Here is a 26,950-nt window from a genome sequence, read left to right on the forward strand (position 1 = left end):
CGTTTCATCTCCACTGGCGCTCCCACCGCTACTAGTATAGGCAATCATTCATTACGCCGTTTTGATAATAAAGACACTCTGTCACCTTTCATGCAATAGGCGTTAACAACTATTTACAAGGTGTAAGTAACAACATCAGTCTTCTTTAAATATTCATATATACGATGTACAACCAACCAAATGATACCTAATTCCTGTTGTAAATCACGGCAAAGTATGAAGATGAGTGCTTGCAAGGTGCGAAATTTTAGCCACCTTACAAAATTACAAAAAACTAAAACTAGAGTTATGCACAGTTTTTGTTATGCATGGCTTCAATGGCTACGACACACAATCACAGAATTTGTAATGGCAACAATAGTAACAAGTGTAGACTAAATATAAAAATTAGTGTTCCTATAAAGTCTACCAGGTGGGTACCCGTGGTCTAGGCGTTCGGTCAGAGGGTTAGCTGCCCTCTGTAAAAAAAAAAAAAAAAACTGAGTTAATAGATCAACAACGACTTAAAAGGGTGTCTTAGGACATCCGCTCCGATCAGATTCAACGAACAAAAACGAACAAAATGAGATTAAAAAAAATTTAAAAAAAGGGGTAGCGTCCTTGATTCGTAACCAAAAACGTCTTCGGTCCCGGGTTCGATCCCCGCCACTGCCTAAATTTTGATAAATAATCAGCATTGGCGGCCGAGGACTTCCGGCATAAGAAGTCACCCCCATTCTGCCAACGGCCTTGTCAAAGAGGGTGGAGGAGTGGATAGAGATTCAGGGCACTCTCTTGTCCTAGGGGTGGGAAATTGCCCCTAAAGGCGGAAGAATCAGCAATGATCAACGACATGAGGATGCAGAAGGCAATAGAAACCACTGCCTAAATTTTGATAAATAATCAGCATTGGCGGCCGAAGACTTCCGGCATAAGAAGTCACCCTCATTCTGCCAACGGCCTTGTCAAAGAGGGCGGACGAGCGGATAGAGATTCAGGGCACTCTCTTGTCCTAGGGGTGGGAAATTGCTCCTAAAGGCGGAAGAATCAGCAATGATCAACGACATGAGGATGCAGAAGGCAATAGAAACCACTGCATTAAAGACACGTAACGTGTATCCACAGGATAGGTGGCCTGTAATTGAAGAAGTGTCATGATGATCTCTCCATTGGCAAAAGATTCCGGAATAGTCCCCCATTCGGATCTCCGGGAGGGGACTGCCAAGGGGGAGGTTACCATGAGAAAAAGATTGAATAATCTAAGAAAGGATAACGTTCTACGAGTCGGGGCGTGGAATATCAGAAGCGTGAACGTGGTAGGGAAACTAGAAAATCTGGAAAGGGAAATGCAAAGGCTCAATCTAGATATAGTAGGGGTCAGTGAAGTGAAGTGGAAGGAAGACAAGTATTTCTGGTCAGATGAGTATCGGGTAATATCAACAGCAGCAGAAAATGGTATAACAGGTGTAGGATTCGTTATGAATAGGAGGGTAGGGCAGAGGGTGTGTTACTGTGAACAGTTCAGTGACCGGGTTGTTCTAATCAGAATCGACAGCAGACCAACACCAACAACAATAGTTCAGGTATACATGCCGAAGTTGCAAGCTGAAGATGAACAGATAGAGAAAGTGTATGAGGATATTGAAAGGGTAATGCAGTATGTAAAGGGGGACGAAAATCTAATAGTCATGGGCGACTGGAATGCAGTTGTAGGGGAAGGAGTAGAAGAAAAGGTTACAGGAGAATATGGGCTTGGGACAAGGAATGAAAGAGGAGAAAGACTAATTGAGTTCTGTAACAAGTTTCAGCTAGTAATAGGGAATACCCTGTTCAAGAATCACAAGAGGAGGAGGTATACTTGGAAAAGGCCGGGAGATACGGGAAGATTTCAATTAGATTACATCATGGTCAGACAGAGATTCCGAAATCAGATACTGGATTGTAAGGCGTACCCAGGAGCAGATATAGATTCAGATCACAATATAGTAGTGATGAAGAGTAGGCTGAAGTTCAAGACATTAGTCAGGAAGAATCAATATGTAAAGAAGTGGGATACGGAAGTACTAAGGAATGACGAGATACGTTTGAAGTTCTCTGACGCCATAGATACAGCAATAAGGAATAGCGCAGTAGGCAGTACAGTTGAAGAGGAATGGACATCTCTAAAAAGGGCCATCACGGAAGTTGGGAAGGAAAACATAGGTACAAAGAAGGTAGCTGCGAAGAAACCATGGGTAACAGAAGAAATACTTCAGTTGATTGATGAAAGGAGGAAGTACAAACATGTTCCGGGAAAATCAGGAATACAGAAATACAGGTCGCTGAGGAATGAAATAAATAGGAAGTGCAGGGAAGCTAAGACGAAATGGCTGCAGGAAAAATGTGAAGACATCGAAAAAGATATGATTGTCGGATGGACAGACTCATCATACAGGAAAGTCAAAACAACCTTTGGTGACATTAAAAGCAACGGTGGTAACATTAAGAGTGCAATGGGAATTCCACTGTTTAAATGCAGAGGAGAGAGCAGATAGGTGGAAAGAATACATTGAAAGCCTCTATGAGGGTGAAGATTTGTCTGATGTGATAGAAGAAGAAACGGGAGTCGACTTAGAAGAGATAGGGGAGCCAGTGTTAGAATCGGAATTTAAAAGAGCTTTGAGGACTTACGGTTAAATAAGGCAGGAGGCATAGATAACATTCCATCAGAATTTCTAAAATCATTGGGGGAAGCGGCAACATAACGACTATTCACGTTTGTGTGTAGAATATATGAGTCTGGCGATATATCATCTGACTTTCGGAAAAGCATCATCCACCAATTCCGAAGACGGCAAGAGCTGACAAGTCGAGAATTATCGCACAATCAGCTTAACAGCTCATGCATGGAAGCTGCTTACAAGAATAATATACAGAAGAATGGAAAAGAAAATTGAGAATACGCTAGGTGACGATCAGTTTGGCTTTAGGAAAAGCAAAGGGACGAGAGAGGCAATTCTGACGTTACGGCTATTAATGGAAGCAAGGCTAAAGAAAAATCAAGACACTTTCATAGGATTTGTCGACCTGGAAAAAGCGTTCGACAATATAAAATGGTGCAAGCTGTTCGAGATTCTGAAAAAAGTAGGGGTAAGCTGTAGGGAGAGACGGGTCATATACAATATGTACAACAACCAAGAGGGAATAATAAGAGTGGACCATCAAGAACGAAGTGCTCGTATTAAGAAGGGTGTAAGACAAGGCTGTAGCCTTTCGCCCCTACTCTTTAATCTGTACATCGAGGAAGCAATGATGGAAATAAAAGAAAGGTTCAGGAGTGGAATTAAAATACAAGGTGAAAGGATATCAATGATACGATTCGCTGATGACATTGCTATCCTGAGTGAAAGTGAAGAAGAATTAAATGATCTGCTGAACGGAATGAACAGTCTAATGAGTACACAGTATGATTTGAGAGTAAATCGGAGGAAGACGAAGATAATGAGAAGTAGTAGAAATGAGAACAGCGAGAAACTTAACATCAGGATTGATGGTCACGAAGTTAACGAAGTTAAGGAATTCTGCTACCTAGGCAGTAAAATAACCAATGACGGACGGAGCAACGAGGAGATCAAAAGCAGACTCACTATGGAAAAAAAGGCATTTCTGGCCAAGAGAAGTCTACTAATATCAAATACCGGCCTTAATTTGGGGAAGAAATTTCTGAGGATGTACGTCTGGAGTTCAGCATTGTATGGTAGTGAAACATGGACTGTGGGAAAACCGGAACACAAGAGAATCGAAGGATTTGAGAAGTGGTGCTATAGACGAATGTTGAAAATTAGGTGGACTGATAAGGTAAGGAATGAGGAGGTTCTACGCAGAATCGGAGAGGAAAGGAATATGTGGAAAACACTGATAAGGAGAAGGGACAGGATGATAGGACATCTGCTAAGACATGAGGGAATGACTTCCATGCTACTAGAGGGAGCTGTAGAGGGTAAAAACTGTAGAGGAAGACAGAGATTGGAATACGTCAAGCAAATAATTGAGGACGTAGGTTGCAAGTGATACTCTGAGATGAAGAGGTTAGCACACGAAAGGAATTCGTGGCGGGCCGCATCAAACCAGTCAGTAGACTGATGAAAAAAAAATGTCTACTAGCATTTGAAAAACCTCGACAGGACGTAGATGAAGCCAAGACAAGTATTTTAATATAAGATACATGGGGCCACAAATGTCGGGAAATATCCCAAAATTAGATGACAAATGCTGAACATGTGACGTCACCAGATGACGTATGTACCCGAAAGTGCACTGGTTGCGCTTGTTGACGCTAGCCTCGTCGGTAGGGGTAACTTAAAATTTTGTGGTAAGATCTTATGGGACCAAACTGCTAAGGTTATCGGTCCCTAAGCTTACTCACTACGTAATCTAACTTAAAGCAACTTACACTAAGGACGTCACACACACCCGTGCCCGAGGGAGGACTCGAACCTCTGACGGAGGGAGCCGCGCGGACCGTGCAAGACGGCCCAGACGCCGCCGCTACCCCGCTCGGTGTATGGGTAGTGCTACACTTTGCTCCAATTTTGTAAATGTGTTCTGCTCTAAACGTAGAAGTTGATAATTATTGTCCTCGCTGTAGCCAAGCAAAACTCGTTGTTTGTTTTTCTTCCCTCTTGTCCCTTCTGTTTTTGTCTACAGACTTTACGTAATGAAGAACACGTAAGTTGACATCTTGGGTTGTCGGGTGTTCTGCCGGATATCAGCGTCGTACTTGCACGATATTTCGGTCACGTAGCTCGTGGCCTTCATCAGGTGCGACCTGAGACTGACACGTAAGTTATTTACTGGTAGCGATGCAATACCGGAAGCTTATACTTATTTACATGTGACACGATACGGTAGGTTTTTTAATTGTGTACTTTGCAGTTAATCAACGGAGACCGCAAGACCGGCAAATGAAATAATACATCTTACCCTAATGTAGACACCTAACTGTCTAGCGCAATACAAAAAAATCACTGCCTACCAGGCGCAAGACTGGAAACTTGAGATCTGGGTGCTAAAGTCGTGGGCGCAGGATCGGAGCCACACCGATGTGAATACTTCACTTACGTTATCCGAGACATGCTGCACTGTGTGGCATGTCCGCAGCTGCTCAGTACTGAGGAAACTGGACATCTTTTTATCTCGTCCATCTCAGTTACACTGACATAAAATTTTTTCCTCAGTGACTACCGGTTTCGTGTCGACACGCCCATTCTCAAACCACATACCTTGTTATTAACCTTAAATAGCCATACAATATGGTGCCAAAAGGCAGGAATAGCTTCTGTACAGAAAGATCTTCTGTGGGTAACAAGTAGCCTCATTGATATTAGCCTATGTGCCTCCTGCATCTGACTGACACAACCAACCTCCATTATGTATGAGTAGTTACGGTTAATAACAAGACGTGTGGTTTGAAAATGGGTGTGTCAACCCGAAACCGATAACCACGGCAGCAACTAAGACGGACATTATCCAGTTTCCTCAGTAACTGATTTTGTTTGGAATGAAGGACCGACCGATAGGCTCCGCAGCTGCAGGAGCAGTGAGGTGCGTCACCTAGGGACATCACATGTTCAACTTTCATCATCCACTTTTGAGGTATTTCCCGACACTTGCGGCACCATGTGTCTTATATTAAATTACTTGGCTCCGCCTCATTTACGTCTAATTAAATCACGCTGTATATAATTCAAAACTACACAGGATGATTCAAAAAGGTGAGCACAAACTGAAGGAGCTGACGGAGAAGTTGAAAGACAACAACTTTCTAATAAAGTTAGAAATTTGTGGTAAGTTCTATGGGACCAAACTGCTCAGGTCATCGGTCCCTAGGATTACCCAGTACTAAATCTAACTAACTTACGCTAAGGACAACACCCACACCCGTGCCCGAGGGAGTATTCGAACCTCCGACGGGGGAAGCCGTGCGAACCGTGGCAAGGCGTCTTAGATGAAGCGGCTACCCCGCGCGGCCTTCGGACAAAAGGTCGCACTCTTGGAAGTAATCCTGAGCCAGTGAAAGCTTTGAAATGTCAGAAAGAACAGGACAATATGTGAACCACATGTCTTGATTTCAGCAAAGATAATGTACGGCTTACGAATGAAACAGTGTTGTACATTATGGAAGGTATTCAAAATTTCAAGAAGGAAATTTAGTGTAGGAACAACAACTACTTAGAAAATTCTGGAATAATCTACCACGTACGCTAGTCACCTCAAGGACCACATAGAACGCTGCTCGTATCCTTGCAAGAAGTGGTTCTTCGGCGGGGACTGGTGTCACTTACACAAGAATTTTAATATGGCCTTACAAAAATATCAAGAGCAAACAAAACAAGGGAGCGAGGTGATCATGCAAATGAACTACCATATCCAATGTAGTGCCTGGGATATGTGGCACTAAGTAATTCATAGACTATTGTGCAGGTGTTGTTCGGTCGAGTTGCATCCAACCGTACGTACACAGGAATTCTACATTATGGTTCAAATGGCTCTGACCACTATGGGACTTAACATCTGAGGTCATCAGTCCCATAGAACTTAGAACTAACTAAACCTAACTAACCTACGGACATCACACGCATCCATACCCGAGGCTGGATTCGAACCTGCGACCGTAGCGGTCGTGTGGTTCCATACTGAAGCGCCTAGAACCGTTCGGCCACTCCGGCTGGCTGTACATTATGTTTTGCTGACTGTAAGGTATACGTGCATTGATAGTCCTTGCTGTTCCTGACATTCTAAAGGTCTCACTGGCTCTTAGTTACTTCCAAAACCATAGGTTCCTGTTCCAGATCTGTATTTCGACTCCTCTGTCAGCTACTTCAATTTGTGCACAACATTTTGAATTACGCTATACATCGATTACTGCCGTCTCGATTTCTTTTGCGCTTTTCACTCTCTAGTATTGAATGGTGACCTGTCGTACAGTTATAGACTTTTCAGCCAAATACCAGGGAAGCTGAAAGCGAGGCAGATGGAGAGGAATATGCAGATTCATTATTTGCCATAACCTCAATGGAAACTTCAGGAAATTACCGGTCAAAACCATGAAATTTGAATTACTGAGGACATTCAATAAGTAATGCAACACATTTTTTCCCTCGGCCAATTTCGGTGGAAAAAAAAGTGGAGTTTGTTGTGCGACATCTTGGATTATTTCCTCTTCAGCCGCTACAGTTTCATAAAGTTCCATTGGGTGGCGCCGCTATACACCGTCTTTAAAGTGACGTCAGTAACGGAGGCGCATTCCAAGCAGAGAGCTGTCACTGAACTTTTTCTCGCGGAAAACCAGACTATAGCAGATACTCATAGGCACTTGCAGAATGCCTATGATGATCTGGCAGTGAACAAAAGCACGATGAGTCGTTGGACGAGGCGTCTGTTATCATGGCAATAAAGTCGCACAAATCTATCCAACCAACGGCGTGCCGACCTGCCGTACACAGCTGTGACACCTGCAATGTTGGAACGAGCGGAACTCTCTGTCTCGAGGTGATCGAAGGATCACGATCAAACACATCGCTGTTCAAGTGGACGTCTTTGTTGGCAGTCCTGAAACCCTAGCCCACCAGATGGGGTACTCAAAGTTGTGTGCCCGCTGGTTTCCTCGCCCCTAACAGGAGACCATAAAACGAAGTAAAGGACCATCTGTACTGAACTGATTGACCTTTACGAGGCTGAGCGTGACAATTTATTGCGGAACGTCATCACAGGCGATGAAACGTGGATTCATCATTTCGGGAATCCTTGGAGCAGTGTCACACCACTCTGAAGAAAGAGTTCAAAGCCGCACAGTCAGCTGGTAAAATGACGACAGTGTTCCGGCATTCTGGGTTATTCTGTTTGATGACCTCCCTGATGATGCAACGATCAACACTGAAGTGTGTTTTGTTACCTTCAGAGAACTGAAGAAACGACTTTAGCGTGTTCGTCGGCACAAAAATGCAAACGAACTTCTACCTTCTCCATGACAACCCAAGGCCTCACGCACTAGAATAGCTTACAAAACTTCATCGTAGTGTTATTCCTCATCCTCCCTACAGCCTGGATCTCGTACCTTCCGATTTCGATCTGTTTGTCCCAATGAAGGATGCACTCCCCGGGAGGCACTAATTGGAAGATGGGGAAGTTACTGATGCAGCAAGGCGTTGGCTCCGATGTCGACAAGTACCGTGGTACTATGCGGAAATACAAGCACTGCCAGTAAGGTGTTATAAGGCCACCGCAGTGAACGGGATTATGTTGAAAAACATCCTGAATAAAATCAACCTGCTTTTTACAAACAATTGTAGAATTTCTTATTGAACGCCCGACATATTTTTAGTTTCTTCCTAGGACTGTATGTAAAAAAAAAACTACTATTGTTGTTGTTGTAATGCTCTTCAATCCAAAGACTGGTTTGATGCAGCTCTCCATGATACTCTCTACTTCGACCACCATCAGTTATTTTGCATCTTCATCTCCAAATACCTACTGCAACCAACATCCTTCTGAATCTGCTTAGTGTATTCATCTCTTGGTCTCCCTCTAGGTTTTTTACCCCCCACGCTGCCCTCCAATAATAAATTGGTGATACCTTTATGCCTCAGAACATGTCCTACTAACCAATCCCTTCTATTCAAGTTGTGCCACAAATTCCTCTTCTACCCAATTCTCTTCAGTACCTCCTCATTAGTTACGTGATCTACACATGTAATCATCAGCATCCTTCTGTAGCATTACGTTTCGAAGACTTCTATTTTCATCTTGTCTAAAATATTTATCGTCAATCTTTCACTTCCATACATGGATACACTCCATACAAATACTTCCAGAAACGAATTCCTGACAATTAAAATCTAAGCCTTATATTAAAAAACTTCAATTCTTCAGAAACGATTTCTTTGGCATTGACAGTATATATTTTATATCATCTCTACTTCAACCATCATCAGTTAATTTTCCCCCAAATTGCAAAACAAATTTACTACTTTAAGTGACTCATTTCCTAACTTAATTCCCTCAGCATCACCTTATTTAATTCGACTGTATTCCATTACTCTCAGTTTGCTTTTGTTGATGTTCATCTTATGTCCTCCTTCCAAGACACTGTCCATTCCATTCAGATGCTTTTCCAGGTCCTTTGCTGTCTCTGACAGAGTCACAAAATCATCGGCAAATCTCAAAGTTATTATTACTTCTCCATGGATTTTAATTCCTACTCCAATTTATTTTTGTTTCCTTTACTGCTTGCCCAATATATAAATTGAATAACATCGGGGATAGGCTATAACCCCGTCTCACTCCCTTCCCAACCACTGCTTTCCTTTCATGCCCCTCGACTCATATAACTGCCATCTGGTTTCTGTAGAAATTATAAATAGCCTTTCGCTCCCTGTATTTTACCCCTGCCACCTTCAGAATTTGGAAGAGAGTATTCCAGTCAACATTAAAAAATGGTTCAAATGGCGCTGAGCACTATGGGATGTAACATCTATGGTCATCAGTCCCCTAGAACTTAGAACTACTTAAACCTAACTAACCTAAGAACGTCACACAACACCCAGTCATCACGAGGCAGAGAAACAGTCAACATTGTCAAAAGCTTTCTGTAAGTCTTCAAATGCTAGAAAAGAGGGTTTGCCTTTCCTTAATGTATTTGTAGGATAAGTCGTAGGGTCAGTACTGCCTCACGTGTTCCAACATTTCTGCGGAATCCAGCCTAATCTTCCCCGAGGTCGGTTTCTGCCAGTTTTTCCATTCGTCTGTAAAGAATTCGCGTTAGTATTTTGCAGCTGTGACTTATTTAACTGGCGGTACGGTAATTTTCACACCTGTCAACACCTGTGTTATTTGGGATTGGAATTATTATATTCTTCTTGAAGTCTGAGGGTATTTCGGCTGCCTCATACATCTTGCCCACCAGATGGTAGAGTTTTGTCATGGCTGGCTCTCCCAAGGCCGTCAGTAGTTCTAATGGAATGTTGTTTACTCCCGGGGCCTTGTTTCGACTTAGGTCTTTCAGTGCTCTGTCAAACTCTTTACGCAGTATCATATCTTCCATTTCATCTTCATCTACGTTCTCTTCCATCTTCATAATATTGCCCTCAAGTACATCACCCTTGTATAGATCCTCCACACACGCCTTCCATCTTTCTGCTTTCCCTTCTTTGCTTAGCACTGGTTTTCCGTCTGAGCTCTTGACGTACATAAAAGTGGTTCTCTTTTCTCCAAAGGTCTCTTTAATTTTTCTGTAGACTGTTTCTGTCTTACCTCTAGTGATATATGCCTCTACATCCTTACGTTTATCCTCTAGCATGCTTAGCCATTTTGCACTTCCTGCTGATCTCACTTCTGAGACGTCTATATTCCTTTTTGTCTACCTCATTTACTGCATTTTTTTATTTTCTCCTTTCATCAATTAAATTCAATATGTCTTCTGTTACCCAAGGCTTTCTACTAACCCTCGTCTTTTTACCTACTTGATCTTCTGCTGCCTTCACTATTTCATCTCTCAAAGCTAGGAATTCCTCTTCTACTGTATCTCTTTCCCACGTCCTTGTCAATCGTTCCCTAAAGCTCACACTGAAACTCTCTACAATCTCTGGTTCTTTCAGTTTATCCGGATCCTATCTTAAGTTCCCGTCTTTTTACAGTTTCTTCAGTTTTAATCTACAGTTTATAACCAATACATGGTGGTCAGAGTCCACATCTCCCCCTGGAAATGTCTTACAATTTAAAACCTGGTCCCTAAATCTCTGTCTTACAATTATATAATCTATTTGAAACCTTAGATTGTCTCCAGGCCTCTTTCACGCATACAACCTTCTTTCATGATTCTTAAACCAAGCGTCAGCTATGATTAAGTTATGCCGTGTGCAAAATTCTACCAGACGGCTTTCTCTTTCGTTTATTACCCCAATTCCATATTGACCTACTACATTTTCTTCTCTTCCTTTTCCTGCTATCGAATTTCAGTCTCCCGTGACTATTAAATTTTCATCTCCCTTCAATATCTGAATCATTTCTTTTACCTCATGATACATTTCTTCTATCTCTTCGTGATCTGCAGAGCTATTTGGCATATATACTCGTACTACTGTGGTAGGCGTGATCTTTGTGTCTATCGTGGCGACAATAATTCGTTCACTATGCTGTTTGTAGTAGCTTATCCGCCCTCCTATTTTTTTATTCATTATTAAACCTACTCCTGCAGTACCCCTATTGGATTTTGTATTTATAACCCTGTATTCACCTGACCAAAAGTCTTCCTCCTTCCACAACCGAACTTGACTTATTCCCCCTATATCTAACTTTAATCTATCCATTTCCCTTTTTAAATTTTCTAACCTACCTTCCGATTAACGGATCTGATACTCCACGCTCCGATACGTAGAATGCCAGTTTTCTTTCTCCTGATAATGACGTCCTCTTGAGTAATCCCCTCCCGGAGATTCGAATAGGGGACTCTTTTATCTCCGGAATATTTTACCCAAGTGGACGCCGTCACCATTTAACCCTACAGTAAAGCAGTGTGCCCTCAGGAAAAATTACAGTTGTAGTTTCCCCTTGCTTTCAGCCGTTCGCAGTACCAGCACAGCAAGGCCGTTTTGGTTAATATTACAAGGCCGGATCAGTGCATCATCCAGACTGTTGCCCCTGCAATTACTGAAAGGGCTGCTGAACCTCCTCAGGAACCACACGTTTGTCTGGCCTCTCACCTCATACCCCTCCATTGTGGTAGCACCTGTGGTACGGCCATCTGTATCGCTGAGGCACACAAGCCTCCGCATCAACGGCAAGGTCCGCGGTTCATGGGGGGGGGGGGGGGGGGGGGGGGGTAGGTAGGTTAGAAAATTTAAAAAGGGAAATGGATAGATTAAAGTTAGATATAGTGGGAATAAGTCAAGTTCGGTTGTGGGAGGAAGAAGACTTTTGGTCAGGTGAATCATGCCCGAGGCAGGATTCGAACCTGCGACCGTAGCGGTCATGCGGTTCCAGACTGAAGCGCCTTTAACCGCACGGCCACACCGGCCGGCTTTTTCGGTTTCGTACCGGGTCATGATATTGTGAAAAAGACATGCTGCTGCTCTAAACTCCTGTTAACTTACTTAGAAAATACAATTTAACTCCAGTGCTACAGCATTATTTTCTTTTTATTTATTTATTTTTTATTTTTGTAGGGATCCGACTGTAGAGGGAAGTACGCAATTTTAGTTCCCAAAAGACCAATTTCACTGTCTTACTGTACGGGCAAAATGATAACAGACAAGGGAAATGAAAAGACAACACAGCTCTCGGAAAGGAACTTTGTCAGATAATTTTCGTACTGTCTAGGATAGATTTTATGAAGATGTGCTTGTGAGCTATATGCAGTTTAATGATATGAAAATACTTGCCCTAGGAACGTTAGATCCTACGACAACTACTTTATTCAACTGATGCTATTTTCGCGCACATGTCGCTACTGCGAAAACATACGAAAAATTTACTTTTAGTCGCGTTTTGAAGGTTACTGAAAGAGATCGACAAATAGAGCAGCGTACGGCACACCAAGAGGTGCAGACATCTAAGGACGTCAATCACGCCGCTGAAATCTTAGTAGGTCGGTGTACGGAAGCTTACCAAAGATGGAGGGGGAAATTAAATAGGAATCCTTAGAAGAAATACGACGATGTACTCGCAAACGCTATTGGCTGAAATTAGAGAATGGGTACTGAAGAACGACTGTGCGATAATTTAGTCGTCACTTTCATATATCTCTCGTGGGGGTCTTGATAATTACGCAAGAGAGATTACCGAGAGTACAGATCCTAAAGGCATAATTTCTTCGTTCAGCACGTGAGTGGTTCAAATGGTTCAAATGGCTCTGAGCACTTAACATCTGAGGTCATCAGTCGCCTAGAACTTAGAACTACTTAAACCCAACTAACCTAAGGACATCACACACATCCATGCCCGAGGCAGGATTCGGACCTGCGACGGTAGCAGTCGCGCGGTCCCGGACTGAAGCGCCTAGAACCGCTCGACTACCGCGGCCGGCCACGTGAGCGAAGAATGTTAGAAGTACTCTCTGCTAGACTTGTAGAGTATGTACGTAGTGTCACCTAAAATAACAACTGTAGCTTCCAAACTTCTCTTTAAATATACGCAAATCTTAATCTATGTAATAAACTTAGTAGCGTCACTTACGTGTGTGAAAATAATTTACACAGAAAGGAAGTAAGGTGGAACAGGGGCGGGACACAAGCTGGAATAATTCAAGGATGGAGAAGGAGATTCTTCAAATGAATCATCATGGTAATCGCCGTAATCATTTGAACATACCTCTGAACCTAGACAAGGTAGTATTTGATCCCGGCTTCTTGCGAATGCGAGGCAGGTGTTTTAGTCACTGCATCTCCTCAAACGGTACATGTTTCAGTAACAGTGATTATTGGAAAATTTGTTGTTTTAGGACACAGTGTTTTATTTCGTGTCTCAGTAAATCTCCAACTTAAACACAATGGATATGTGTTAAGAATATTCTAATACTTCAGGCATATGACTGAATAACCTTGTAACAGAAGAGCAGTTAATTGGTACGGAGGGCTTAAGATCGTATATTGTGGTAGTTCTGTTGTAAGTTTTCTTTCACATTTCGTTCCCATTTGATGCATATGATGTGAAATAATCTAGATGTACTCTATGTAACCAAAAGTGCCGCGCGGGATTAGCCGAGCGGTCTAGGGCGCTGCAGTCATGGACTGTGTGGCTGGTCCCGGCGGAGGTCCGAATCCTCCCTCGGGCATGGGTGTGTGTGTTTGTCCTTAGGATAATTTAGGTTAAGTAGTGTGTAAGCTTAGGGACTGACGACCTTTGCAGTTAATTCCCGTAAGATATCACACTCAGCCGGCCGAGGTGGCCGAGCGGTTCTAAGCGCTACAGTCTGGAACCGCGCGACCGCTACGGTCGCATGTTCGAATCCTGCCTGGATGTGTGTGACGTCCTTAGATTAGTTCGGTTTAAGTAGTTCTAAGTTCTCGGAGACTGATGACCTCAGAAGTTAAGCCCCACAGTGCTCAGAGCCATTTTGAACCAGCCATATCACACACATTTGAACATTTTTAATCAAAAGTATGTGGAAACATATTAGGGGGCATTAATACGGATTGTGTGCACCCCACATCTCTGTAACGGCTTGAATTGTGCTGCAGATGCTTTCAGTGACGTGTCTGAGTGTCTTTGGACGAATGGCAGCTCATTCTTCCTCAGTATCCACAACCAGAGAAGGTTGGCTCGTTGGACGCTGGGAGATGGAGCGTAGTCGTCGTTCTGAGATATCCCAAAAGCAAATATACACTCCTGGAAATTGAAATAAGAACACCGTGAATTCATTGTCCCAGGAAGAGGAAACTTTATTGACACATTCCTGGGGTCAGATACATCACATGATCACACTGACAGAACCACAGGCACATAGACACAGGCAACAGAGCATGCACAATGTCGGCACTAGTACAGTGTATATCCACATTTCGCAGCAATGCAGGCTGCTATTCTCCCATGGAGACGATCGTAGAGATGCTGGATGTAGTCCTGTGGAACGGCTTGCCATGCCATTTCCACCTGGCGCCTCAGTTGGACCAGCGTTCGTGCTGGACGTGCAGACCGCGTGAGACGACGCTTCATCCAGTCCCAAACATGCTCAATGGGGGACAGATCCGGAGATCTTGCTGGCCAGGGTAGTTGACTTACACCTTCTAGAGCACGTTGGGTGGCACGGGATACATGCGGACGTGCATTGTCCTATTGGAACAGCAAGTTCCCTTGCCGGTCTAGAAATGGTAGAACGATGGGTTCGATGACGGTTTGGATGTACCGTGCACTATTCAGTGTCCCCTCGACGATCACCAGTGGTGTACGGCCAGTGTAGGAGATCGCTCCCCACACCATGATGCCGGGTGTTGGCCTTGTGTGCCTCGGTCGTATGCAGTCCTGATTGTGGCGCTCACCTGCACGGCGCCAAACACGCATACGACCATCATTGGCACCAAGGCAGAAGCGACTCTCATCGCTGAAGACGACACGTCTCCATTCGTCCCTCCATTCACGCCTGTCGCGACACCACTGGAGGCGGGCTGCACGATGTTGGGGCGTGAACGGAAGACGGCCTAATGGTGTGCGGGACCGTAGCCCAGCTTCATAGAGTCGGTTGCGAATGGTCCTCGCCGATACCCCAGGAGCAACAGTGTCCCTAATTTGCTGGGAAGTGGCGGTGCGGTCCCCTACGGCACTGCGTAGGATCCTACGGTCTTGGCGTGCATCCGTGCGTCGCTGCGGTCCGGTCCCAGGTCGACGGGCACGTGCACCTTCCGCCGACCACTGGCGACAACATCGATGTACTGTGGAGACCTCACGCCCCACGTGTTGAGCAATTCGGCGGTACGTCCACCCGGCCTCCTGCATGCCCACTATACGCCTTCGCTCAAAGTCCGTCAACTGCACATACGGTTCACGTCCACGCTGTCGCGGCATGCTACCAGTGTTAAAGACTGCGATGGAGCTCCGTATGCCACGGCAAACTGGCTGACACTGACGGCGGCGGTGCACAAATGCTGCGCAACTAGCGCCATTCGACGGCCAACACTGCGGTTCCTGGTGTGTCCGCTGTGCCGTGCGTGTGATCATTGCTTGTACAGCCCTCTCGCAGTGTCCGGAGCAAGTATGGTGGGTCTGACACACCGGTGTCAATGTGTTCTTTTTTCCATTTCCAGGAGTGTATGTAACTCCCAGTCCAGAGTGCGGGACTTCGGCTGGTTGATTTCCAATAATAAAATACCAACAGCCGTTATTTCAGTTTTATCTGTTAGGCACCCAGTTTTGGCATTACGTTACGCCATCTTCAGACGTGGTAGGGTTTGTTCAATAAATGTAGCTCCATCCTACCGGAGTGCGGGACTTCGGCTGGTCAGTTTCCAACAATAAAATACCAACAGCCGTTTTTTTGGTTTTATTTGTTAGACTGACAGCTGTCCAAGGAGCGCACATGACCGTGGGAAGTAAAATCTTCACGGTACCAGTTGACAGTTATGCACTGGTTTCTAACACGAGGGTTACTCGATATATGCAGGCCTGAAGATGGCATAATGTAATGCCGAAACTGGTTGTGTAACAAATAAAACCAAAATAACGACTGCTGGAAATCGACAAGCCAATGTCATGGACCCAGGATATGGGATGGAGTTACATTTATTGAACATACTCTACATGACCTGAAGATGGCATAATGTAATGCCGAAACTGGTTGCCTGACTAATAAAACCAAAACAACGGCTGTTGGTATTTTATTATCGGTGTCCAAAAAGCGTTTCGTTGGCTGCAGTTCCGGACTAAGAGCGGTCCAGTCCATTCCATGAATGTCATTATCTACAAACCATGGTGGCACAGACGTTGCTTTATGAAACAGCACATTGTATTGCCAGTACAAACTATCATCCTCTCCGAATTGTTCCTCCACTGTACGCATTACACAAAGCTGTAAAACTTGCCCACAGCCTTACGCATTTAGCATTACCTAAGCACAATTAAGAGACCACACGCTAAACACGAAAAACAATCAATACCCTAACACCATCTCCTCCGTACTTCGCTGTTGGCCTTACACATAATGGCAGGTAACGTTCTCAGGAATTCTCCAAACCACAGAGTACAACCAGAGCCATCACTCCAAATCACTTATTTCCAGTCATCTATCCACCAGTAGCGTCGCTGTTTACATCGTCTTGAGAATCGTTTAGCAGTGACTGCAGAAAAATGTCGCTTATGAGGAGCTGCTCGACCGTTACATTCAGTTCTCCTTAACTCCCTACGCAAAGTGATTGTGCTAACTTGATAGCAGGCAGCACTTTGGATCTTACAAGTGGTTCCTCCCACTGATTACATGCGACCTTTTATAACCACCTTCCGAGATGCTCGACTGTCTCCGACATGCTTTGGCTATGGTTGTTCCTTCGTGCTTCCAGTTCTCAATCACATCACCAGCCGTCGATTTGGGAAGCTTTAACACGTTCCTGATGGATTTGTTACTCACGTGAGATCCAGTGACTAATCCACGTCCGAAGTCACTGAGGTTTCCCGACCGACCCACTCTCCTGTCACTGGTTCTCTACCTGACATCACTACACTCTCCGCTCCTTTTCTACTGGCCGGTCTCCCTCTCGTGACAACTAGTGATCAGTTTCGCATTGCACAGGCCGTCAGGATACTTTTGATACAATGGAGTGTAATACAAGGTGTCTTTCCGTATGTCAGCCTCCTTTCTGGGCGCAGTTTAAACGCATAATAATTTCATATTGAATAATTTTGAGGGTGCATTACAAATAAAAAAAAAAAAACACTAGCATGTTAGTGACCCAGGCCACAGAGGATAATAATGCAGATGCATACAAATTTCAAGGTGTTCGGATCTTTTTAGTTTTGTACTTCAATTGGAAAAATGGAATTCTTGTAGGATACTTCGTTGTCTGTCTATCTATCTGCCTGACCGTCCAACATTTCAAAACCCTTTTTCTCCGGAACGGTAGATGTCTCAAGTTAAAACTCATGTCACATATTAAGGTGTACGGTGTTTTGGTTATGTAAAAAAGTGAAGCTTCTACGTCAACCCCATAAATAGATACTGGCGTTTATGTCCCGTGTATGTCGCATAAATTTCCCGAATTCCAATCAAGATCAACTGCGAAGATGAGAAACATAGAATTAGATATGCTATGTGTTGCAAAGCAGTTTAAATCACTTACTAAAGTCAAGGCTTCCGGTCCAGATGGTATACCAGTCAGGTTCTTTTCAGAGTATGCAGATGCAATAGCTCCATATTCAGCAATTATATACAACCGCTCGTTCACAGAAAGTTTCGTACCTAAAGACTAGAAAGTTGCTCAAGTCACACCAATACCCAAAAAGGGAAGTAGGAGTAATCCGCTGAATTACAGGCCCATATCACTAACGTCGATTTTCAGTAGGGCTTTGGTACATATAGTGTATTCCAACATTATGAAGTGCCTCGAAGAAAACGATTTACTGACACATAGTCAGCACGGTTTCGGAAAATATCGTTCTTGCGAAAAACAACTAGCTCTTTATACTCACGAAGTAATGAGTGCTATCGACAGGGGATGTCAAATTGACTCCATGTTTTTAGATTTTCAGAAGGCTTTCGATACCGTTCCTCACAAGCGTCTTCTAACCAAACTGTGTGCCTATGGATTATCGCGGCAGTTGTGCGACTGGATTCGTGATTTCCTCTCAGAAAGGTCACAATTCGTAGTAATAGACGGAAAGTCATCGAGTAAGACAGGAGTAATATCCGGCGTTCCCCGAGGAAGTGTTATAGGACCTCTATTGTTCCTCATCTATATTAAGGCATAGGAGACAATCTGAGTAGCCCTCTTAGATTATTTGCAGATGATGCTGTCATTTAGCGTCTTGCAAAGTCATCAGATGACCAAAACGAATTGCAAAATGATCTAGATAAGATAGCTGTACGAAAAGTGGCATTTGACCCTGAATAAAGAAAAGTGTGAAGTTATTCACATGAGTACTAAATCTGAAGGTTGTAAATTCAACTACATACTTAGGGATTGCAATTACAAATAACCTAAATTAGAACGATCACATAGATAATGTTGAGGGCACTGCAAACCAAAGACTGCGATTCACTGGCAGAACTCTTAGAAGGTCCAACAGATCTACTAATGAGACTGCTTACACTACACTTGTTCGTCCTATTCTGGAGTATTGCTGTGAGGTGTGGGATCCATTTCAGGTGAGACTGACGGATGATATTGTAAAAGTTCAAAGAAGGGCTGCTCGTCTTGTATTAACGCGAAATAGGGGAGATAGTGCCACAGACATGATACTCGAATTGGAGTAGCAATCGTTAAAACAAAGGTGTTTTTCGTTGCTACGAGATCTTCTCATGAATTTTCAATAACTAGTTTTCTCCTCCGATTGCGAAAACATTCCGTTGGCACCCACCTGCATAGGGAGAAATGATCATCAGGATAAAATAAGAGAAATCAGGTCTCGCACAGAAAAAATTAAGTGCTCGTTTTTCCCGCCCGCCGTTCGAGAGTGAAACAGTAGAGAGACAGCTTGAATGTGGTTCATTGAACCCTCTGCCAGGCACTTAATTGTGAAAGCTTAGTAATCACGTAGATGTAGATGTAGATATTTTGATATTTGCTAACTCACTCATCAAAATACATTGGGCAGTTCCCCTTGACCCAGAATCAAGAAATTTGACAAGAACCAGGGTTTCACACTAGAATGAAAGAAAAAATCCGCAAATTGTTATTTTGTAACTGTATCACATGAACATTTCTTTTTCTCATTTGTTACCAGGCTGTCTGTCCATACGTCTGTAAACACAAGTGTTTCTCAGGATGGGGACGACGTTTCAACTTGAAATTTGTGTCACATATTAAGGTTCACGGTCCCTTAGTGATGTAAGAAAGTGAAGCTTCTTACTCAAACCAGTCAAATGATACGGACGTTTATATAACATTTTGATACCTGGAAACTCATTCATCAAAACCTACAGGGCTTTCCCGTTGACCCAGAATCACGAAGCTTGCTAAGACCGAGGTCCGTACTACAACCAGGAGAAAAAAATCCGAAAATTGTTAGTTTGTAATTATATGACACGAAAAAAATTTTTTGTAATTTGTTATCAGATCGTTTATTTTTCAGTCTGTCTTTTAGGGCCCCTATTTCTCAGACATGAAACTTATGTAAGACATTAAGGCCTGTAGCCCTTGGGCGATGCAGAAAACATATGACCATTTATGTCATATATTTTGATACACGCAAACTCACTCACTAAAACCGATAGTGTACTCTCCCTTCACATTTGTAATTTTTCCTCCTACCTATGTAATTATGTAGTTGTGTAGTTCTCAATTCGTTCGAGCAATCAATCATTCAAAATAGGAAACACAGTCATAACTCAGTCACTCAAAATGATTCAGAAATTTTACTTGTTAGAATGAAATCAGGCGATGATTCTTCTTCTCTGCAGGCTCGTGCTTTGCGGCAGTCTGCTAATCTGTACAAATAAAATGCCTCGTAATTTTTGGGAGCGTTGTATAATTAGTCGGGAAGTCTCAGATCAAGCGGATATTTGGCTTTGATGAAGTTTAACCTTTCGAAGAAGTAATGGAGTTCTTGGATTATTAAATGTAGGTTCGTATCCAGTCTTTCGGAAGTTCCCTTCTGATTAATAACTACGCAATATATCGATGAATATCATTAATTCTCAAGTGTCAAATAATGTAAATTGCTACACACCTTTTGTATGAAGGAGCAAAAAAAAAAATCGTACAATTTCGTATCAGTTATCTTTTGTCATAAATCTCAATATTCAGATTAGAATCCTTCAAGCAATGCTCAGGCTAATCGGCACGAAGACAATCTCCGAAGCTTTTTTCTAACAACAAGCAGACAGAGTACTACAAAGAATAATTATGCACTCATGGCATAGCTATTGTATGAAACTACTTTGCGCATGGATTCTGCGAGTATGAAGACAGAAAATTAGTAAACGTCATTCAAGGGTAGAATTGTATCAGAATAATTCATCGGATATAAAGAGATATTACAATGTCATATATTTTGATACATGCAAACTCACTCACTAAAACCGACAGTGTACTCTCCCTTCACATTGAATCGTGAAGGCTGCAAGAAGAAAGGTTTCCGGAAAGGTTTTAGGAAACAACGAGGGAATTGTTAATTTGTAATTACATCACACGAAAAGAATACTTGTCTTATTTGTTATCTGAATTCGAAGTTGAAATGAAAACATTCTCGAAAGTCTTCATATTCCTGGGACCAGAGTCGTGCCATTATCGATGTCGAGAACAGGCGAAAAACGTTGAGTCTGGATCGCGATTGGATGAACTGTCTGTATAAGTAATTAATATTGCACGTTACCATTAGTGCACCTGCCCAATTTTTAAGATTTTTCTTTTCATCTCTCATACACTCCTCCTACACACTCGCATCGTTCCTCCGGCGCCGCCCACTCTCCATTGGCGGGGAACTACTGTACATTCGCTTCTGCTACGGTGAACTCTGCCCACCTCTGCCACCGAGGCTGCCTCCGCCCCCGCATCCGCCTCCCCCTCCCCACGCACCTCGTTAGCGACGTGCACACGCACACACACACACACACACACACACACACACACACACACACCTACTAGCAGCCGGTAGGCAGCCAGACAGCCAGTTAGCTTAGCTCGCAGCCTTCCCGCGGGATCTCGCCGTACTGCGCCGGTTCAACTGCTTTCCCGCTGCTGCTACTGCTGCTACTCCTCAGCCGTGCCGTGTAATCACCGCGTGCGCCACCGCCCCGGAAGCTGATTTGCGATAATCTCCGCTTCTCCTGCTCCCGAGTCTCTTCGCCGTGGTACTTAGTTAGCACAGTCCCACGTTCGTGGTTACCTTCGAGAGGGCGTGAAGTGCGACACCTGTTAGCTGACTAAAAGGTAGAGGAATGGAGAGGGGGTCGCTTCGCTTTCATTTGAGTCACTTTGTAATGTCCCCACAGAAAATACCCTCTACCACGCACCAATTAATCATTTTCAATCAAACCATCCACATTCATTCACTTTGGAAAAGTTATCTGATCTGATTTTCTCGTAATATATGCGGCGACAGCTCGACGACGCCAAAGTATTTCCTAGTGCGTTTATTCTTTGAAATAACAGAGCTGCATATATGCATTCTCCATGGTTGTTAGAGGGGTAACTAGAGCAGCTTCTGGAGTATCTGTTGAGGGATTAACGTGTTTCTGAGAGATACATATTCCGCTTTTCTTCTCGCTAAAGCGAGCCAATTAACATTTGTGCCGCTAGCGGTTTGTTTGAGGAGAAAGAGACTGTAAAAGGAAAATAATTAAGGCGTGGAATCACCGGAGATCTGGATATGTAATGGAGATGGATTTAATACACAATTTCCTCCATAAATAAGATTTGTGACTTTTTTGTTCTGGAGTGAATGAACGAATGAGTTTTTTTTCTGAATCATTTGATGATCACGTTGGCCCTGTAATTAGTGGGGAAGTTTCAGCTGTGTCGAAGAGAGCCTGCAATCACTGAGCCTGTGTTAAATCGTCCAAAAAGGCTTTGTACACATCTGGAATTCGAAATCTTTCGTAAAAGGAACAAATTGTCCAAACGATTGATTCTCCCGTCTGACTGCAGTGTTTAACAGTAATAATAAATGTAAAGATCTCTTACAGGAAGCCAGCCGCTGATTACCAAGACGAAGGACTCCATCAAAGATCCTATTTGACTGATTTCACGTAATGAAATATTATATTAAAAACTGTACGAAGGAGAGAAAGAGAGGGAGCGAATGCAAATAGAGATAATACTAATAATCCTCCATTAGTCTAATTATTTTTCGCCTGTCTTATCACGGATCAGCCAAGAACGGGGAGGAAGGGCCTTACTTTACTGTATAGATTTATGTGTGATGGTGAAGGGATCTTAAAGGCAACAGATACACGTCTATACAGACAAGACATTACACAGAGATAGCGGCTAGCTGCATTCATCATCTATTCTTAGATAAAGAGACGGCAACTTATTATTCGAACATTTAAAAATGTTAAAACTTTTCTTGACGTTTATATCTGGTGTCATCTGTTTTGAGCTACGTAATACCTGCAGTGGTCATCTTTGCAGTTTTAATGGCGGAGAGCAGCAGCGAACACAAGGACATTCATTCAACTAATGATGCTACTTTCCTTTTAAGCTTACCCATTTAACGTTCATGTACTCCAAACACTGCGTAACGTGCACCCATTTAGCACCGCAGCGCACATTAGACAGCTCCGTCATACTGCACTGCTGTACCCTCGTCGTCCTTTTTTGTCTTCATAACGCACCCACAGAAATATGGAGCTGCTCATCTGCTAACAGCGATGCTTCCTGGACAACAGCACATTCAGAGTACTTGCAGCAGAGCTATCACAAAACATGACCATGTGTACCAGCTGCAGCGCCATCAACAAGATCATTACATGCTGTACCAGTAGCAGTGGCATTACCTTCATCTATAAATATAATAAAAACACCGTAACAATTAATGCCACCAAATTTGAGCCTCCACAGTAGGGTCGAGGTGTAAAGGTGAACTATAAGAATAAGTACCATGCGTCACTAAAGTTAAACATCTTTGTACGGCTGAAGGACATTGAAATCTGGTTTTGCAGGACAGAGGGGATCAGGTTGTGGAAAGAGGCTAAGATCAGTTACTGTTAGTTACACAAGAACACACAACTTTATTCCTCTTAAACCAATGCACAGTTTTCTCTTTAAAACAATAAGGATCTAGAGAAATGGCTGAAGGCCTTACTTAAGTAAAATTAAAATATCCTTAAATAATTCAGCCCGCATCTCGTGGTCGTGCGGTAGCGTTCTCGCTTCTCACGCCCGGGTTCCCGGGTTCGTTTCCCGGCGGGGTCAGGGATTTTCTCTGCCTCGTGATGACTGGGTGTTGTGTGCTGTCCTTAGGTTAGTTAGGTTTAAGTAGTTCTAAGTTCTAGGGGACTGATGACCATAGATGTTAAGTCCCGTAGTGCTCAGAGCCATTTGAGCCTTAAATAATTCCTTTTAAGGCACAAGAAGTTAGACAAGCGGCTGAGGACCTTACTTATAGAAAATTAAAATATCTTCTCGGCTAAAGGCCCAAATAATATTTCAGACCAGCAAAGGAAATTTTTAAAAGGCAAGCATTTACAAATTTCGGCTAAAAGCCATCTTAAGGAAAATTTAAATTAATTCCTAGGCTGAAAGTCCAATAATATTTGAACATAATAAAAGGGGACCTTTAAGGACAAGCATTTAAACAGTACAAGAGAAAACCATCTTAAGAAAACTTGAAATATCTTGACGGCTAAAGGCCCAAACAATTATTCAAAATGATTAAAGACAAACCTTATGATAAGCATTAACACAGTGTGGCTGAAGACCATTTTAAGATTTCAAGATAATTAAAGAGAAACCTTACAGACAGGAAGTTACACATTTTTGGCTGAAAGCCTCAGATTTAAAAACAAACGTCGCCGAAGGCCTAAATACAGAGAAAACAAGAATTTTAAATAAAACACGGCTGAAGGCCTAATCTTAAAACACTTCACATTAGGTTCGACTGAAGGCCATATACTGAACACAGAACAGACAAAATTAATAGACAGCTGAAGGCCTGGCACAAAACTTGCGACAAAAGAAAACCACAATCACAAACAACAGAACAGTGGTGCTCAGAAGTGTTCCAAGGGTCGGCCTGGGGAGGAAACTCTAACAACAGTTTAGATGAGACAGGCAGCCAAGTGTAACACTAAATAATCGGGTGGCAGATTGACCTAGGGGTGGCTGAAGAACCAACCAACAACCCAGTCAATTCCCTACCACTCGACCAACGGGACGGCAACGAAAAATATCAGTGAGGACAAAGATCGCAGCAGGACTGTGTTTTAATAATTGGCGTCTAAACACAGTCAAGGCACAATAACCACTCAAAGAAAAGGAAGGTCAACATCAAGGTGTCGAACTACACGCTGTGTTGGACAGCATCGTCATGGCGAGGAAAACACACTGCCAGAAAACTACACTAACGACCAGGGAAGGTAACTCGAACTCTAACGGCCACAAGGCAGACATACTGCTGGTGCACTTCACTAATAATCATTTCAAAAGTTAAACACCATATAACACTCCTTACTGCTACTGCTATACCATAACCTCGAAACTGGAGGCAGCTTGCAAAACAGAATTATTTTGTTAGAGTGATAATGGTATAAAGCAACAGAGCAGTGTTACCCTCTGAGAGGAATTTTGTTATGCTGACCGTGTTGTACTTAACGGGAATGGCTTATCGGAAATGAAAGTCAGAATTACGTAAATATTCGAACAGTAACAAACAAAATGTTGCCTATCTGCACTGTTCAACGGATAAAGAAAACGGTCGCCAGCCTAACTAGGCAAGAGAATGATTAACATTCTCGTTCAAGAAAATAGTAATTAGTAACTTTAATGGATAAAAACAATCTATACCTTGTCACACGGGAGTGCAGTGAACTCTGACACATACACATGTTTTCGGTAAGATTGAAACTAACAGTTAGAGCAGCAGAAACTATTTGCAAAATTATAAGAGATACCGAAACACACTATTACTTTCAGGGCTTAAAGAAATTATGGTTTTTATAATCAGTGGTCTTTCCGTTACTTGTTACCGAGCATTAACACAATAGACAAACTGTGGATCCTTTTATATTATTAATATGCACTTCTAATACACAAGAGAGACAAACACTTAGCAAACATGAGTATATAACGTTTCACAACTGCAGCTTTCCACTTTCACTACAGTGAGACACAAAATTAACATATATGTAAGATACTGACTCACCTTCTGCGATTTACAACAGGCAGTAATGTGATCATTTACTAAGCAAAACTTTATAAGCCTCAGTCTTAAGAACTTTTGATTTGAAGTTGGCAACAACACATTAATAAGCAGTTTTACTAGGAAAATTATTTTCAGCAAGCATCATTTACTTTAACTCACTCTTTTGCCACATTAACTTTAACTTTCTCTTTACTATGTTCAAGAGGCATTAATTAGAAAAGAAACACTGTTTTTAATGTCCTTTCAGTAGGGACACTCAGTAATCACTTTAGTTCAAACGGAGAGGAACCTGAGAGGTGTAATGATAAGGAAAAAAAATCAAAGTAGATACTTAAATTCAGATATAAATTACCTTATATTTGAGCACACTAACACATCCATTAAGCTGATCCTTCACTGTACATCATTGTAGTATTCCGATACAATGATTGCGCAATGTGGTGGCAACTGCATGTTGGTAGGTGGAATTGCAGGTAGAATTGCTGGACTCTGTCATTTCTTGGTGGCGAAGATAGATACAAATTCCAGAATTGTTCCAGCTATTTATCCATCCATCCGAGGCATCGTAAAATAGCAGAAAAAGCCTCTCTCGGAAGCAGCACAATATGCATCTTTTACATGGCAGTGCACAGTTTGGTAGCTAATCCCCGACTCGTAGCTTGTCCCCGACTCGTGGTTCGTCCCTGACTGACTATCAGTTCCACCTTTTCTACGTAGGCCAACCACAATTTGCGCGCGCTACACAGTTCCGTTCCCGAGGGGAACCACTGCACCATTTACATACAAACTCACTAAGAACCCTAAGTGAGGATCAGCAGTTTACATAGCAGCAACCAAAAACATTAAAGAAAATAGAACATTTGCACATATTGACATTTCTACAAAAAATTATTCACACAGAAATTACAATTATATATGGTAAGTTTTGTTCCCTCCAAATGGGACAAAGCACTTAAATGACAGATACACTACTTTGCATTGAACCAAACCATGACATCAAAGTTTGTACAAAGAAAGGAGTATACAATTTTACGTTATCGATTCAAACAAAACACATTTACAGAACCACAGCAATGTAACATTAAATGAAACAAAAGCAAAATAAATCAGTACAGTATTAGAGCTATGGTGTTACAACCATACAGGAAAACGCTGCAAAATTTTGCCGACTCCAGCACACCATCACCTTGCTGCTTGCGGGAACAGCCCATAAAGCAACAACCAGTAATCAACGAAGAGATGTCACAACAGTTGAGGTTTCATAACAGGTTAACTGATTACTCAACTCCAGTATGTAGGTTCGGTGGGCGACGAACTTTGCAGCTCTTGCAGCTAGTGCCACACAACTCCGACCGCGTGTGCACGCCGCCAGTGGCGCCAGCCTGACCTCACGCCGTGGAGACCTCTTCGCTGCTCCGTCGCAACCAGCTAGCTGCCCCCTGCACACCACGACACGGAAATATAGCGGCCACACCAAAGAAGGTGCAGC

This window comes from Schistocerca cancellata, chromosome 9 (assembly GCF_023864275.1).
Source record: "Schistocerca cancellata isolate TAMUIC-IGC-003103 chromosome 9, iqSchCanc2.1, whole genome shotgun sequence".
Lineage (NCBI taxonomy): Eukaryota > Metazoa > Arthropoda > Insecta > Orthoptera > Acrididae > Schistocerca > Schistocerca cancellata.